This window comes from Ceratotherium simum, chromosome 27 (genome assembly GCF_057802395.1).
Source record: "Ceratotherium simum simum isolate JZ-2026a chromosome 27, ASM5780239v1, whole genome shotgun sequence".
Lineage (NCBI taxonomy): Eukaryota > Metazoa > Chordata > Mammalia > Perissodactyla > Rhinocerotidae > Ceratotherium > Ceratotherium simum.
Window position 1 is genome coordinate 26,962,541 of NC_141926.1, and position 17,489 is coordinate 26,980,029.

Consider the following 17,489-nt stretch of genomic DNA (forward strand, 5'->3'; position numbering starts at 1 on the left):
TTTTTGTATTCTGCCTGTCTTCAAAAAGACCTAGCATAATAACTGTTCAATGAATGTTTTTAAAATTCACTTTTAAAATGTGTAATTCCAAACCAGTTTGTGAGGTGGCTCCAGGGGGAGTTTTAAAAACATGCATTAACTGTTGAAAGAGCTATATCTCTCACCAAAACAGGATTCAGGCTTTGGAATGGAAGTGATGAGGTTTTGTTTACAGTTTGTGAGAGTTGATAAAAATATTGAAGAGTATCATATTAATGTGAGTCATGCCACTGAGGCCATATGAGCAACAGGGTCACCTCTGTGCCCTGCTTTACATTACCTTAGAGTAAATCATTTTACTCCAGTCATTGCTATGACAACCAGCCGTGGCGGGGGAAAGCAGACTGTACCTTATCTTAGCTGCACTGTGAAGCTGTTTTCTGTCCTGGGCTTCTCTGTCACAGCCCGAGTGACGTGCCTATGGGAACCTGGCCAGTCATTCTGCTACATGAAAAACCCAAAAGGGAGAAAATGTTAATATCTCAGTGAGGGCAACCCTTGACCAGTGGAGGATGGGAAACTGGACGAATCATCCACTCTTTCATCCCTCAGGTGAACAACTCAGAATCACCTTCTGCATGGCTTCTCAGAGAGTCTCTAGCAGGATCAAGGCCAGTTGCCCACAGCAATGACCAGTTTGATAAGACAACCTTGGTTTACTTTCTCTTCCCAATTTCACTCTACCAAGCCCCTTACTCTTGTTCCTTAGGATTAATTACCCCCAATTTACTTTCCCCTTGTCACGGGCTCTATCTTTTATTGGAGAACCCCAGGCTAAGACACCTAAACTGACGCATCATAGAATAGTTGAAGAGGCCTAACTTCCCTAAAGGGGAGGTTCATCTTTATCAACTAATTTGCAAATATTATTTGGAAGCATATGTCTGGTTGAGAACAGATTAGCCAAGATCAAAAGTAGAGTTTTTAGGATCCCAGAGCCTTGGACAGATCTCCAGAAGGACAACTTCAATGCTGGTGTGGGAACCTTTAAGCCACAGACGCTAAGGAGGGTTGAATTGGTAGGGAGAGGTGGGGAAGTGGACTGGCACTGCAGAGCCGAAAAAACAGAACTTAGGATTTCAAAAGAAACTACATGTTGTTCTTGCATATTTTGAGCTCTGTGTTCTCAACTATCTTCTTTTTTTTCTCAATTGAAAAAAAAAAAGCATTTTGGCATTGTTTAAAAGATGTGCTGTAACCATGTGGATCCAACTGATAACTGAATAAGATTCTGGTGTCTGGAGTGTGCAGACTAGATGGCTAACAGGTCCTGCAGAATGCTAGTTGAATAAAGCCCATTCTTCTTTGATTGATAAACCAGCATGTGACAATAAGACACTCAGAAGGTCAAGGCCAAAGAGCATAAAATGTTCTCTAGACATTTTAATCCTAGTTGTTTTTTCTGCCCTGACAAAATTGCTGACAGTGTGTATCTCCATAAACTGAGGAATTTTTTGTGTGTTCCTTTCACAGTGGCCCTGATAAGCCTTATTCATAGTAGAGGACACTGGTTTGATTTTCAATCACAAATTTTGAGGAGTTATGTCTAAGGGAGCTTGAATAGGAGCTAATGAAACAGAGAAATCTTATCTATTCTTGAGTAAACATTTATCAGATGGACTGGTGTATAAATTTATCATATCAGGAAAAGCCAACCTTTACAAAAAATATGAGTTCTCTCAAGTTGAATCAGATTATTATATAAATAATAGGTGGTAGTGAAAACAATACAAACAAGTCATCAAGAATCTGCCTGTGCTAGGCTAGATACTAAGGCTACCATTCCTGGTTCTCAAAACAACACTGCAAGGTAAATACTATTCTCCTTATTTTCCAATGGAAGAAAATGAAACTCAGAATTCCTCACCCACGGACATATAACTGGTAAATTGCAGTGCCTGGATTAGAATAATAACCATCAGCATCATAATTATTAGGATTGCTGGCATTAATTGTGTACACACTGATGACCCCATCTGGAATGAGCACCTTACTTATGTTATTTTATTTAATTCCCGTAACAACTTCTTGAGTTAACATATGCTCGTTCAATGCATGAAGGAGGTGAATTTTGAAGGTTGACTTCATCAATGTCATACAATAGGTACGAAGCAGCTCTGGACTTTTAACCGGGATCTGAAGGGCTCTAACGCCTTCACCCATTCCACTGAAGCTTTGAAAACAGATTTCTTATATCCTGCTCTATGCCTGTCTCAACTGACATGTTTCTATCAAGCATGTGACAGAGTAAGTTCCATTTCTCTCTATTTCCCCTAGGGGTCTGACTAATGCTGCTCTCTTCAAGGAACTGCTAACGTTTCTAGTTTAAGCAATGTGCAGAACAACTGATGCGAATAAAACCTCTCCCTCCAAGCCTCTCTTATGCACGGTTCATTTTCTGGACGAACAAGACCTGGAGGTGGCCCTGCAGGGTCAACCAATGAAACGTTGGTAACTCCGGTGCCTTGTGAAGCAACGAACAAGCTTTAATGGAAAATAGGCACATTTTATGGTAAATCAATTCCATTTGTGAGGTTTCCTTGAACAGTCTAAGGAGCCATGACAAGCTGGAAAAGTAGATTGATAGTTGATTCAGATGTCTACTGTTATATTCTCCTTCCTTCTGACATGGCATGTTTGTTTCTTAAATAGCAGAATTATAGATCCTCAGGATTAAAGGTTGGGAGAAATAATTTCATATGTAGGTTGCATAGCAACTTTCTGGGTTTTAGCAAATCATCTTTCACATTTCTAAATTCAAAGAAGAACCTAAGAACCATAAGAGGAGGGAAGCAGTAGTCTCATTTTTATTTCAAGAGTTAGCAACAAGGTGTCAGACAATTTCCTTATTTTCTGTTTGGATTCTCAAAACACCCAGCCTCTCCTTGTACATTCACCCTTTAAAATGTCTCACCTAAATAGAAAGCATGACTTTTGTTGAGAGTTCCTGAAAATAACTGTAAAGCCAATTAGCTAATTCCTAAAAAGTAGAACAATACAGTGACATAAATCTACAGTACACAAAAATAAGTTTTCATACACACTGGTATATATAAACTAAAGAGAAAAGTGCATGGATAGAAATGGGATCCACCACTAATAAGCTGTACTATGTTGGAGAGGCTCTTGATCTCTGTGAATAGTTTCTATATTTGTAAATTGGGGTTATCTCTTTTAAGGATCTCTAAAATTTTTCCAGGTCCTAAGATTTTTGTGTATTCTGTTCTACACAAGAGCAAGATCACATTATAGATGATATCCAAGGAGAAAAGATGAGGAATTCCTGATTATAATCTGCTAATTTATGAAAAAATTTGATCCCCAAATTTTCCATATCTCTGACATGGTTTATGGTTTTTCTTCACTGCCTTTCCTCCTAACGTTCCTGACAAGGGACACCAATGAGTTACCATTATCACACAATCTCTGTTAAGAGACTCTTCCCTAAAAAGGCAGTCTAGCTGGCCCTGGCTAGCCTTTGAATTGACAATGTCACTAGAAAAATATCTCTGCCAATGGTTTAACGATGTCCAGATTCAAGAGTGAAAGAACAGAACCCAGGGAGTTGAAGTGATTTTCCAAATCCTCTAATGTGAATTGAATGCAAGCACACAAGGGTGGTCTTTCTCAGGCCAATTTTTTCACTTTCTTCTTGTATCCCAAATAAGGGAGAGAGCATGGAACCTGGGTCATGTAAAAGGAAAAGTAGGGATGACGCCTGCACACTCTTTCCCCAGGCGCCAAGAAATAAGAGGAAAGGGAACTCTAATATTTGTTGAATGACTTCCTTAAGTAAGAGCCTTATTATGGTAGAGCATAGTAAAGAAGGCCTTACCTTCTTTATGTTTCAGATAAAGAGACTAAGGTTCAGAGTGGTTAAATATCTCAAAAATTACACAGCTAGACACTCACGGAGTAAGAATTTCGTTCTATATGTGTCTTGTTTTCCTTTCCTGCTGTGCTGGTTCCGCTGTGCTAGTGGAAGCAGGGGACGGCTCTCTGTGGAGCCCACTATCTATAGCAATTGTTGACACTAAATTAGGTTGTTTCTCTATTTTCGAGTTCAAAGATTGGGATTGAGTTAGTAAATGTTTTATAACGGAGTCCTATAAAAAAATAGTGCTATAGACACCCTTATTAGGATTTGGTGCCAACTGAGAGTCTTTGTACCTATCAATTTTTCTTGCTTTTATAAGAAATGCACTCAGAGAAGGTGAGAAAATGTGTACCTATAACAGAGAGTTTTGGGGCCCCAGGAATATACATCTACCAGGAAGCAGCCTCTGGTAATAGCCTCCACATAGGGATTTGTGTAAAGTGTATCACTGGTGGAAATGATAATATGGCCTTTTCCCAAACTCCTGAGGAGGGTAAGTCAATGATGAGAAGATGTCATCTGCACCACGTTTTCTTTAGGTAAAATCAGAACACCTTGGTTAGGATTTCTGAAAATCAAATTGCAATCAGGCAGTTGGTGTCTTCATAAGGACAATATCTGTTAGGCTGAAGCATTAGCAACCGCAAGAACATAGCAGAGAAAGAAAAGGTGTCGGTAGATGGGTTTTATTTTCCCCATTATTTTTGCAACTTCCTTTTCTAGATTGCTCAACAACATCTGTTTGTAACTGAAAACTTGGCTAAGAAAATAAAAAACCTACCGTTCATGGCTTTGAAAACAAATACTGCTGAATAACTCCTTTCTGAATATATGTTTCCAAGGCATGCTACAGCATCATCTCGGCTTGCCCTCATTTCCCATTCCAGTAAAGATTAAGGAGTATTATTTCTTTTATAGACTTTGCCTGCCCTTTTGCCTGCAAGTTACCAAAACAAAATAAATATACCTTGGGAAATCCTGTCAAATACAGTTTGGACTTGACGTTTCTATTAATATTTTTAGTACGTTGCTCTCTCCTTCTCTCCCTTCTTTCCTGCCTGTCTCCCATCTTTCCTTTGTTGTTCTTTTTTTTGTTTGTTTTTTTACTTTTTATTTATATCAAAGATAGAAATGTATAAAGCTTTAATAGGCAAATAATTATGAAAAACAGCAATTCCTTGTTCTTCTCTGTACATCTTTTTTTTTTTCCCTACATTTACCCATTTTAGCTGCTGAATTTTGTATTTGCCTTTTTGTCTCTAAATAACATGCTTATTTCGCTACTTCTTGATTTTTCAGTTTTATGCATTATCTATCAGTTTCTCACTGTAGAAGATAAGGATTTCGTTCTCTTTCTTCCGCCATTCCCGCCACACCTGTGTACCCTGTCCATGCTCTCATCTTTCCACTATGGTTAATTTGTAATTTTGTTTGGATTAATATTCAGAGTTCACATTATTATAAGGAATATTATCAGGTTTGCTATCTAGTAAATTAGGGTCACTTTTTTTTCTTGCATACTATTTTGTTCACATCACTGTGACCGTCATCCCAGTCTATGCCTGTTCGTCTGGTGTTACAATGATGTCCAGTTTCACCGTCCATATGCCCTAGTTTTGGAGAACATGCCATTCAACACAGTCTTTGCAATTATCTGGGGTACTCTAGCCATTACATTGTACCTGAGGAAAGTTTTTCCAGAGCCTTTTGACTAACTGCAGTTGGAAATGATTGTCATTTATGCCACACAGGGCTGTCATTTTGGGATCGCTATTGACATCATCTGGTGGCGTCTTGCCAGCCCTTTCTTCTGTTGATCTCCTTTCCCTGCATTCTATGTCTTCCTCTTTCTTGATTTATTCTCTCCTATTAATGGGCCTGGGAGCATCCACTTTCTACTTTATATACTTCCATAACTTTTGATTCTTGTTTTTAGTACAATGAACCTATATGTGGAAGAAAAGATTAAATGAGATAACATAACACTTGACTCTTTATAAAATTCCAACACATTAGCTTCCTTCTTTATCCATTACCTTTTTCCCACCCGTAATCCGCTCCCATCTATATTGTCGGGCATAGATGGATGAGCTCCTGAGCGTTAACAGCCTGGAAGGCTGCACAAAGTCAAGCTTCCTTTGTTGTGAATACAGCCTAGAGCAGCTGGAAGAGATTATTACAGACACCACACCAGCTGTGAGGTCATTTTCTCTCTCCCAAGGTTCTTGGAAAAGGGCATGTAATCATTGAGTGGTTATATGAATGGTAGAGTGGAAATACAATCACACCTACCAGGGCTGGGGGGTTGTCCTATAGAACTTCAGTGAATATCTGGTCCTTAAGATAAGGGTGCTGGCTTTATACCTTCAAAAGCCACTCTTTCAAAAAATGAGGTGCCTTTATTCGCATTAGGTCCTTAGAGATCTTTGGGGCAGATTAAATTTCCTCAAGCCATAATCTAACGATTATAATAAAACTATTATGCCCCAGGATTGCACACTCTCTCTCTTTTTAAATTGCATTTTAATTTTTATGAAAATAATCATGTGCATGGTTTATAATGTCAAATAGCTTCTGTTGGAAAAAAAGCAGTTACTTGTTCCAACTTTCCCATCCCATGAATTCTGTACCTTGGAGGCAATGTCACATTCACTGTAGTTATTTCTCTTTTTAAAAAAATAACACACTTTTACTTCTTTTTCTTGATTTTCTGTTTTAGATGTTATCTAATTATTTCCTACTATAGAATATTAGGATTTAATATCTTTTATGTCATTCCACATTCCTCAACATACTCTTCCTTTCCTCCCCAGTCCCAATACATTTAAGTCACAGTTTTTGGTGAGGTCAAATCCACAGTTTCCTCTATTATGACTTTGTCATTATTTTCAAAGGTGAGTCCCATAGTGCTTGGAAGGCAATTCTCCGTGGGTCTTTTGCATTTCTGCACATCCTCTGAGCAGATGCACTGACAGCTCGTGTTCCAGACTGCCACTTCAAGGATGTATGTGTAGCGAACAGCCTTGGAAGATAGTGCTAGTGTCTCCTTCCAACGCAGAGCGCAGGTGTGTTTACTGTCCAGTATGATAAAGATAATGTTTCTCTTTTGGGGCAAAGGTCATCCAGGTTTGCTTTTAGCCCATTATAAAAGACTGGGGTTCCCTAAGCTCAGGGTTTCTCAGCTATGATACAAACCCTGGCATATGCCGCATCCACCTGGCCACTTTGTCACCCTCTTGGGACTTGAAGCAAGGGGACCAGAGTGACCATGAAGCTTGTGCTGCTTGCTGTACTATGAGTAGTAAAATCCTTTGCCTCTGGTCCAAGAGTCTTGTTTCTTTTGCCAGCATCCACAAAACTGTGGTGCGCTCATTTGTTGGCTTGCAAGGAGGGTAGGGTGTCTGATTCTTCCCAGCTCTTTAAGATAGCAAACTCTGGCTTCATTGCCTTTCCTGTACTTTAAAAAAAATTCTCAGACTTAATACTTGCTTTTGTTTTTGTTTTTCTTTGCTGAGTTTGAAAGCTCTGATGAGATGCACTGAGAAAATCACATGATGATTTCCACGGTATTCCTGTCAAGGATACATAACCTGCATCCGGTCCTGAGAAACACTGTGAGGGTCATCCTACAGAATGAAGCCTGTACTCTTTAAAATTTAAAACTGATAAGGGCACCAAAGACCAAGAAATACTGTTTTAGGTCGAAAGAGTCTGAAGAGACATAAGAACTAAATGTAACACATATTCCTTGGTTTAGCTCTGGACCAGAAAGGAAAATGAGGCAGTTTTGGAGAGCTGGCAAAATTTGAGTGAGAGTGTCCTTGTTTTGGGGAAATATGTACTAGATTATTTAGGGGTCATGTGATCTCATGTCTGAAGCTTTCTTTTGAAAGGTTCAGAATACAACTAATGATAACGGGTATATTACTTCCCCCCCCACACACACACGCACACGCGCACACACACACAGAGGGGGAGGGAGAGAGAGAGAACAAGAAAGAGTTGGCAATCATGTACATTCAGTAAAATGTTAATATTTGGGAAATCTGAATAAAAGGGTTACAAGAGGTCTTTTTTCTGATCTGGAAATTTTAATGTAAGTTATTTCAAAATAAAGATCAGGGCTCTAAAATGCTGATCAGAAACTCATGTTCACATGAAGCATATCAAGTGTCAGATTTCATTGTGGAGTGACCAGGCGGGAGCTGGCTGTCTTGTTGTGGGACTCCTGGCTGTTCATATTTATTGGACTAGACACTTTCCCCAGAGGCCTTCCCCGTGATCTTGCATGACGGAGCGTAAGCCTGACAGTCAGCTTTCTCAGGGCCTAGAGTGGGAGGGGACCAGAGATCCCGCTTCTGAAAGTAGACTCATTGACAGTCTCTGTTACAGTAGGGAACCTCCCATCTTCTGTGACACGTGGTCATGTGCCTACAAGGACAGGGGAGGGGACTAAAAAGCCTGTTAACTCTTTATTCAGACTCTTCACAAAGTCTCCTGTTTTCAGCCCTCATTTCAAACCCAGTGCCTTCAGAGCCCATGGTTCCTCTACTGACGAGATGTCCTGGGTGTCTGTGGCATCACTCAGCTTTGCTTCCAGTGGGCTTTTTCCCTCTTCTGGTACTTAGCAGAGCAGAGAAAGCTGAAACCTACGTCATTTACTACCAGGTTATCAGCTTTCCATCTTCCAGGATTTTGTGGACAAGAATTCTCTGCTATCATCACCTCTTCTTTCTCTCTCTTTTTTTTTGTGGGATTATTATGTCCTTAAAAAATTTTTTTTGTTGTTATTTTAGTGGGGTTTCAGGAAGAAGCAAAGAGAAATATGTTGTTTTTGTTGTTGTTGTGTTTTTCTATCTGCTGCAATTAACAGAAAAACCTTTTATTACCCGAGCTTTCTCTTCATCGAAGACTAACTTCCAATGAATGAGGAAAAAGATGTACTGTGTAGTCCTTTGGCGCAGACTCCAAATAAAATACCATTCTATTAGGAAAGGAAAATAAAAAGTTTTTTTTTTTTTTTTTAATAAAAAGGAAGGAATTATTTCTTGGATACTGATTTTTTTTTCCCAAGCTTTTTTTAAGTTGTATTTTTTCATTCTTAGATTGCTTTTCCTTCATGTCCAGCTGATGTTTGGGTAAAATGGGCAGAGGGAAAATTTTCTGCCCTTATAATATTTTTACATCCCACAAGCATTGATAACAAGATAAAACATTTCATTCTGTTTCAATACCATGGATAGAAATAGCCTCCTCATTTTTCTTTCATCATTTCCCTGGAGTACAAATAATAGAGAAACTGTTGACACATCTAGAAAGCTTTTTTAAACATACGTTCAACCTTAATTTTCATCTCTGAGACAAAGGTCATTAAGTCTGTGGTTCCCAGACTGGGCACTGAGGCAGTGCAGAGGGCTGCAGTGAACTCACAGAGGCTTTAGGACGCATTTAAAAATTTTGAGGGAAACACAACAACATCTGTTGGCCACCGCATGAATTGCTAGGTCAAGATAGCTTATAGTTTCAACCTTAGATAGGTGCTTCTATAGAAGACACATCTTTGTGAAGCTGAGTGTCCAGTGGTTGCTGTGATAAAAAGTAGACAGTACATGAAAATCAGTGTGGAACAGGAGTCAAAAGTGGTGGTTTCTAATCTGATTCCAGGGTTTGAGTGTGTAGTGCCTGTGTTAGTCAGAGTTCTCCAGAGAAACAAAACCAGCAGGATATATATATGTAGATATATAGAAAGAGATTTATTATGAGGATTGGCTCATGTGATTATGGAGGTGGAGAAGTCCCAGGATCCACCTGTCTGTAAGCTGGAGACCCAGGAAAGCCTGTGGGGTAGTTCCAGTCCAAACCTGAAGGCCTGAGAGCCAGGGGAGCCAGTGGCGTAAGTTGCAGTTTGAGTCTGAAGGCCCAAGAACCAGGAGCGCTGATGTATGAGGGTGGAAGAAGATGGACATCCCAGCTCAGGTAGAGAGCTAATTTGCCCTTCCTCTGCCTTTTTGTTCTATTCAGGCCCTCAATGGACTGGATGATGCCCACCGCATTGGGGAGGGTGATTTTTTTTACTCAGTCTACAGATTCAAATGCTAATTTCTTCCAGAAACACCCTCACAGACACGCCCAGAAATAGTGTTTTACTAGCTCTCTGGGCACCCCTTAGCCCTGTCAAGTTGACACATAAATTAACTAATGTCCAACAGGTGCGTGTACCTCACTGGTAAGTGTAGTGGTCTTTAAATGTGTCCAAAGTTATTTGATAATCGTTCTTTTAACAGAGGGAGTCTACTTCCTTTCCCCTTGAGTGTGGGTTGGACTTAACTAGCTTCTAAAAAATAGAATATGGCAGAAGTGACGATGTGTGATTTCCAATTCTATGTCATAAAAGGCATTGCGACCTCCTCCTTACCCACTACCTTGGATCACTTTTGGGGAAGCCAGCTGTCATGTTGTGAAGACACTCAAGTAGCTCTGTGGAGGTGGCCGCTTGGTGAGGACCGGAGCCTGTTTTCCAATAGCCAGCAGGGAACTGAGGCCTCCTGCCGACAGCCTTGTGAAGGAGCCAGCTTAGAAGTGAATCCTGCTGCCCCTGCTGACATCCCCACTGCAACCCTGGGAGAGATCCTGAGCCACAGCCACCCAGCCAAGCCCCTCCCGGATTCCCGATCCACAGAAATGATGAGATAATAAATACTTGTTTAAGTCACTACATTTTGGGAGTCATTTGTTAGGTAGCAATAGATAACAAATAGATTAAGTGTGAAATAATAAAATGAAATATTAGTTTTTCTTTCTATTTATGTGTATATATTTTTTCAAATAGCTATTAAGTTGTTAGAACTTAAATACTTCTTAAGTTGTTAAACCTGACTACTTAATAAACAGAACTTTGGGTATTTTTGGCCTAGGACATCACAGAAAATTTCCTGAGACACTAAGTGTGCCATGCATTGACAACGTTTGGGGGAAACTCATTATTAAGTTAAAAACAGTTGCTAAATCTTTCTTTTTCTTTAATTTCCTTAGGCATATACATAATTATTACCTATTTTTGGAATGGAAAAGTTTATTACTTTTGATACTGAACACATTTTTTTCTTATTATGTCAGTGGAGCCATGAAAATAGAAAAAAAAAATTACACGTATAATTGATTTCCACTAAGGAAAGTGATCATTTGAGAGTAAATTGACTAGCATTCAGTAAACATGAATGAAACTATTTGCTTATAGATGTCAAATATGTATGGGCTAATATAGAATTTGAAGATAAATTAACTTGCGCTTACAACGCAGAATGGAAGTATCAGCTTATGTATATAGCAATGTGTGCCGTCAACGCAGCATTCTGTTTGCTGGAAATAAGAGGAGATGAAGCACCCCCTAGTGGTAGTTGTTGATATAGTTCAGCAGCGAAAAAACTCACACCACCTCCTTCTTTTACCTTGAGAAGGTGTTGGGTGTTTATTTCACTGATACTGTGAAACCCTTGGTTATAACTTCGGATTTGAAGTTTCCTGAATGCAAGCACAACACCCATGACTTTTTAAACCAAATTCAGCAGCATTTGGGTAACTTTGTTTTATAAAGGAAAACCAAAACTTTTTCATGTTAATACATTAAAAAAAAGAACAAACTTGATGCAGTATGAAATTTTTTCAAAGCAGACTGCATCAGCACTACACAAGCACAGCACTACACTTACAAGCATAAGGTGCCCCTCCCATTATAAATTAAGTTGGTTGTAATGTAGCATCTTCCAACTTTCTTGCCCGTGTAGTAAACAAATATTTAAAACACTTAGCTTTGTGTTAAACACTTAACCTCGCAGAAGGGTGTGGGATTCAGAGAAGTGAATAAGTGTGGTGTGGTTCTGTGGATGATGGGGCAAGTAGGGACACTGTGGGAGCCCACGCAAAGCGCCCCACCTGGGCCCAAGGGAACAGAAAGGCCGCCAGGAGGAAGAAGCACAGAAAGGCTATGAGTTAAAGTATTTTTGTGGTCTTGATTTATCCTAGTCTCACAAAATAAACTATTGCTTGGACTAAAAATAAATTGCTCTAACAAAAGGATAACAGCCATGCTTTGTGAATTTGCTAATTACTCTGCTGTTTGTACTTAGGATGGGAAGATCTATTCTATTTATCTCGGGGAACTGTGACACTGTCACCTCTCAAAACAATGAGTCATTTTTCACTAGGAAGACTCTCCGTGTTTATTTAACCTTGTCTTCAGAATTGCCACCCGTCTCTTCTCCAAGGGCGATTAATAATTTATGCCATGTAAGTAGAGGACGACCGATTTAATCCATCATGCAGTTAACAGAGAGCCTAATTTTAAAAATGCAAAATGATCTCAACTTATTTTTCATGTGAATTAAAAACGATTAGTTTACACTTTTATGAATAAGTGTAGTTGGTAGACACATATGAACTTGGTGGGATTTTAGGACCCAACGATGTGTCATCTAGAATACTAGTCTAGCTCTATGGATGTCTCCACCTCACATCGGACTGGAGATGCATTGTATCCTTTTCCTGGTTCCAGAGCTATAGTCACCTATGGAGAAGTCAATAGAGAAATACTTACAGGAAGTCAGTAGAGTGGGAATGAACATTTTCCTCCCTACTATGAAATGTTTGTGGAAAATAAACATTTTTTCACTCAATTGATCAAAGAGAAGCCCTAAAAGATATTTTCTTAGCTTATCTTAGAAAATGACTAATGTAATAGAAAAATAAGTGAATTTCCAACACGTAACAAGTAATTTGGCAATTAACGTATTTGTTTCTACTTATTTCTCACAATCACGAGTCAGAATTCATCATTCTTTATGGTAGGTAGGTTGCAAATGTAATAATGAGGAATAGCTTTGTTCAGGACAGCTTGAACACTGTTTGATTATATATCTACAGAAAGTTTATATTCTATGTGGTATTCTTTTGGTTGCAAGTGAAGAAATCCAACTTAGCCCTATTTAAACAAAAAGTGGATTTACTGGCCTGTGTAACTGGAGTGTGGAGGAACTGGCACCAGATACAACTAGCTGGAAGCTGAAACAAAATGATGACTCTCTCTCCTCCCACCTCTGCTCCCCGATCCCTTGGCTTTCTCTGTGTTCACTAACTGGCCTGGCTTGGTTAGAGTGCACAACCCTAGCCCCCCGGGAGATAACTAGGTCCTTGCTCCTCCCAGTGTGGTCCACAGATCAGCAGCAGAGGCTTCATCTGTGAGCTTGTTAGAAATGCAGACTCTCAGGCGTACCCACATGTACTGCATCAGAATCTCCATATTAAAAGGTCTCTGGTTGATTGGTGTGTACATTAATGTTGGCGAGCGTCCGTATCGAACCACTGTGGCTAGACTCAAAGTCTGATCAAAGCCTGACTCCATGGAATTTTCTACAGTGGTAGTAAAAAAAAAAAATTGAGGTACATGTATAACCAAACCATTATAGTTTACATTCCTAGAGGTCTTTGAAAATGGTATAATTACACTAGCATATTTTCTTAAGACAGAAGGGAGGACCAGAAGATGCTACCTGCTTCTTTTTATCTCAACAGTTTTATTTATTTTGAAAATGTTTCTTCATGTGCATTCTCACTGCCACAAAATCTCTACGAACATAGTTAAAATAGTTTCAGCTAGTCTGATAGTACAAATGTTTTTGAAAACATAACCAGCAGGTATGCTCAGAATCTTGAGTGTTCTTGGCAACAAAAATAATTATAAGGGCCAGGCCCATGGCTTAGCGGTTAAGTGCGCGAGCTCTGCTGCTGGCGGCCCGGGTTTGGATCCCGGGCGCACACCGCTTCTCCGGCCATGCTGAGGCCGCGTCCCACATACAGCAACTAGAAGGCTGTGCAATTATGACATACAGCTATCTACTGGGGCTTTGGGGGAAAAAAATAAATAAATAAAAAAATTAAAAAAAAAATTATAAGAGTTATATACGCAAGTCAGGTTACTCAAGTATTTAAACAAATATTTGACTTTCTCATTAGCTCTAAAACAAATATTTCCAACTAATGATTGAAAAAAATTGTATTTGGAAAAACACTAATTTTTTTGAAAGAGAGTGAGATTTATGTCGGAAGGAAACACCCAGATGAAATGTTAATTTTCTGAAATTAAATATAATTTGAAACCTGCTATGTAATGTTTATATAATATGACTTGTAACCCATTTTATCTTTACGTGGATTTAGGAAACTGGCTAGTTTCAAAGTTACTTCACAAAAATATCTTTTTTTCTATTGCCCCATGATAATATTCTCTAATCTCTTGAAATAAAATAATTTTGTTCTGTTAAAAAATGTGTTCTCTGTTTTAAGACATACAGTCACTTTTTTTGAAATTTGAACATTTATTAAACATTTAACGATATTAAGGAATTGTTGATCATCTTTTTAAGTATGAAACCATCTCTTTTTAAGCCAGTAATTTATCTGATGTTATTACTACAGAGCAATGTAGCAAAAGACTTTGGGATAATCAGCAAGACTTGCTCACAAACAAAAATCAACACCCTCCGTTACAGAAAGAGGAGAGTAATTGACTCAGCTACAAAATCAAGAGATGGAAAACTGCCTGTGAGCAGAGGGAATTTAATCACCACCTGTCTCTCTTCTTCTTCCTCATGGAGAGAGTTTTGGTTAGAAGTAGTGGAGTGAATCAGAAATCTGGTCTGTAAATTCAGGCTGATGTCAGCATAGAATCATTTCACCCATGACCTCTGATCAGGCTTCACCAGTGCCTGACCTGTGCAGTCTCTCGGGGCCCCACCCTCCGCAGGACTCTGCCTCTGCTCCTTTCAATGCCGTGTTTTTGTTGTCTTGAAATTCTTAACAATTTTGGACAAGGGACTGCTTTTCATTTTGCTCTGGGCTCTAACCTAAGTAGCCACAAGCCATGTGGCTGCTCCTGACTCTGATGCTGCTAAACCTGCTTAGCAACCTCTAAGTGTAATCTCCATACTGCCAACACCCCAAACCACTCCCCACTCTTCACTCTCAGCACAGGTTTTACTTCCTGCTTTGTCAGATATGAACCACCTCAGTTCCCAAGGTGTGTCTAGAAAGTTATCTGCATTCTTACCTCTTGTCCTTTATCCAGGTAAAAGGTAATCCTTTCCTTTGGGCTAGGGAAGCCTCAGCTTGCTTCACCTTCTCCAGAACCCTGTTCCTTTAGTTTGTCCCCTCGTCTAGGTCTGCAACCTTTCTCTCTTCGTTGGTTCATTCTCCTAAACATACAAACACATGTTTTATGAGCAGCCCTCTTGCTGGGCAAACTGACTTAACTCCTAGCCAACTTCTGCAGTGTCCACCTGCCCATTGGAAACAAATCCCTCAGTCAAAAGTGCAGGGGTAGCTACTTCCTGGCACTGGGGAAGAGTGTTGACTTGGTGGGGCCCAGCCGCATTCCCTAGTCCAGCTCTGCTATTTACCAGCTGTGTGGCCTTGAGCAAGTTACTTAACCTCTCTATGCCTCTGTTTTCCTATGAAAAATCAGGATGATAACAGTACCTACTTCAAAGAGTCGTTAGGAGAATAAAATTAAACGTGTTTAGAACAGTACACGACACAGAGGAAGCAATATTTGTTTCTAATTATTCCTCTGTCTTCCTTCAGCTCCACTCTCTCTCCTGCCCCTTTCTTCACATCAGAGAATGATGTGCAGGGGAGAACAGAATGCTGTTCTGCTTGTCAAAGACATTACTAGACATTTGGAAATAAGCGGAAAAGACAGGCATTGTGTCCTTTCAAAAATCAGACCTTTTGTGCTCAGCTGTGGTTTTTAGTTGACAAATCTGGAAAACAGGAAAGATACCGTTCAGCATCCTGCACCCTCCTCCTCTAACTCCTTACTAAATAAAAACTAAAGCATTCTGTTCTAAGCACTGCCAAATAAATGCTTAACGTGTCAGTCCATAGCATCTTCTTCAGAGGGGCATTTGGGAATTGCTTTATGTGTGTATCGCCAATTGGATGTCTCTATCCCCCATGTCCCCCCAAAGGAGACTATGAAGCTAATGAATCCTTAGCATCAAATACTGAAAATGTCAGCATCTTCCAAATTCCTGTTCTATCACCAAATAAAGATTTATTGGGTATCTTGTTAAAGTAGTACTTATTTAACTTTTTTGGGGGGGGACATCTCGTTCCTTAGGTGAACTCTTCTCAAACACAGTCTGGTACAGTTTAATGCCATCAAAGTCAATCTAGTAGCTCAAGCCAGAAAACTTAGGATTTATTTAAATTCTACATGCATCCCTGTACCTCACTCCTTCACCATATATCCTATCACCACATTCCACAGATTTTTACCCCCGATTGCTCACACCTACCCCCATTCCTAATTCTGGTTTAAGAACTTTCCTATCTCAGTGGCTCTCAACCTTAGTAGTGCATTAGAATCTCTCTGAACCTAAAAAGTATATATATAAATATATATATTTATATATATATATATGTACTGATTTCCAGGCCCACCTCAGGCCAACTCAACCAGAACCTCTGGGAATGAGGCCCAGTATTTTTAAAAAGTTCCCAGGTGGTTCTGATGCTCATCCAGGGCTGAGGACTATTCTGGACAATGCACTGACTGCCTGGCAGTTCTTTCGGGGTCTGTTCACCCTCCTCTAATGGATCCCAGTACTGACCCAGAGTGAACTTCTGGCAGGTAAGTTGAATCATACCGTGCTCTGCTTAAATGCCTCTGTGGCTCCCTTTCCACATCAGTTAAAATCTAAACTCCTTGGGTTGGCAAACAAAATCCTTCATGATTCCAACAGAACCTTCCTGTCCATTTCCACCCCCACTATCCCATCAGTAGCACTGTATACTCTTACATCAAAATGCTCTAGTTTTCCTCAGTACCAAGTTTTTAAGTCTCTGATCCTTTTCGTTTCTTCTGCCTGCGATGCCTAAAGACTTGGTTATTATCTTAGGAGTTATACCTTCTTTAATGCTTCTCTTATTCCATTAGATTTTTTAAGGCACCCCTTCCCGCATGCTATCACTCTACCTGTACACACATTTTCTAGCCCCCCACTGATATTATATAATGAGGCCGACACTGATTTGAGAATATCATGAAAACTCATGTTTAAATCTGTCTCTTCTATATGATTTGCTGCTCCTTAAGAATACTTATTCATCCCTGAATGTACCCAGCACATAATAGATGCTAAAATAAAGTTTATTGAATAATAAATGTGTGAGAAGTTATGTCAGAAACAGAATGTGAAGGAAGATAACCATGAGAATGGGAAGAATGACAGTGAGTATCTAAAAGCTTCTGGTTCCTTCTTCTGTGTTCTAAGTTAGCCTGAAACCCAGAGAGCCAGGCAACTCTTTAAAGGACACTTTGACACCAGCTGAAGGGGTGGTAAATATAGAAGCAGACTCAGCTTTAAGATGGTGCAGTGCTAGTTCCTTTTCCCTCCCCCTCTGGCTGCCCCCGCCCAGGGTAACACCACATCCACTCAAACAACCATGACCACATTGATCCATGTTCAGGTTGTCCAGGACAGTCCCAGTTTACATGTTTTCTGTCATAGCTCCTAAC

The 17,489-nt window shown here is 39.7% G+C and overlaps 1 long non-coding RNA gene across 9 annotated transcripts in view; it reads right to left on the reverse strand.

Moving 5' to 3' along the window:
• The window catches only part of LOC147913457 (uncharacterized), a 134,743-nt gene that overhangs the window by 53,337 nt on the left and 63,917 nt on the right, over positions 1–17,489 (reverse strand). For 3 of the 9 annotated variants that reach the window (XR_015548726.1, XR_015548732.1, XR_015548727.1), the window contains 2 exons: positions 15,018–15,162; positions 10,793–13,321 (listed from right to left, as the gene is read on the reverse strand). This is a non-coding gene — a long non-coding RNA (uncharacterized LOC147913457). The other 6 variants (XR_015548733.1, XR_015548734.1, XR_015548729.1 and 3 more) reach the window with 4 other exon arrangements.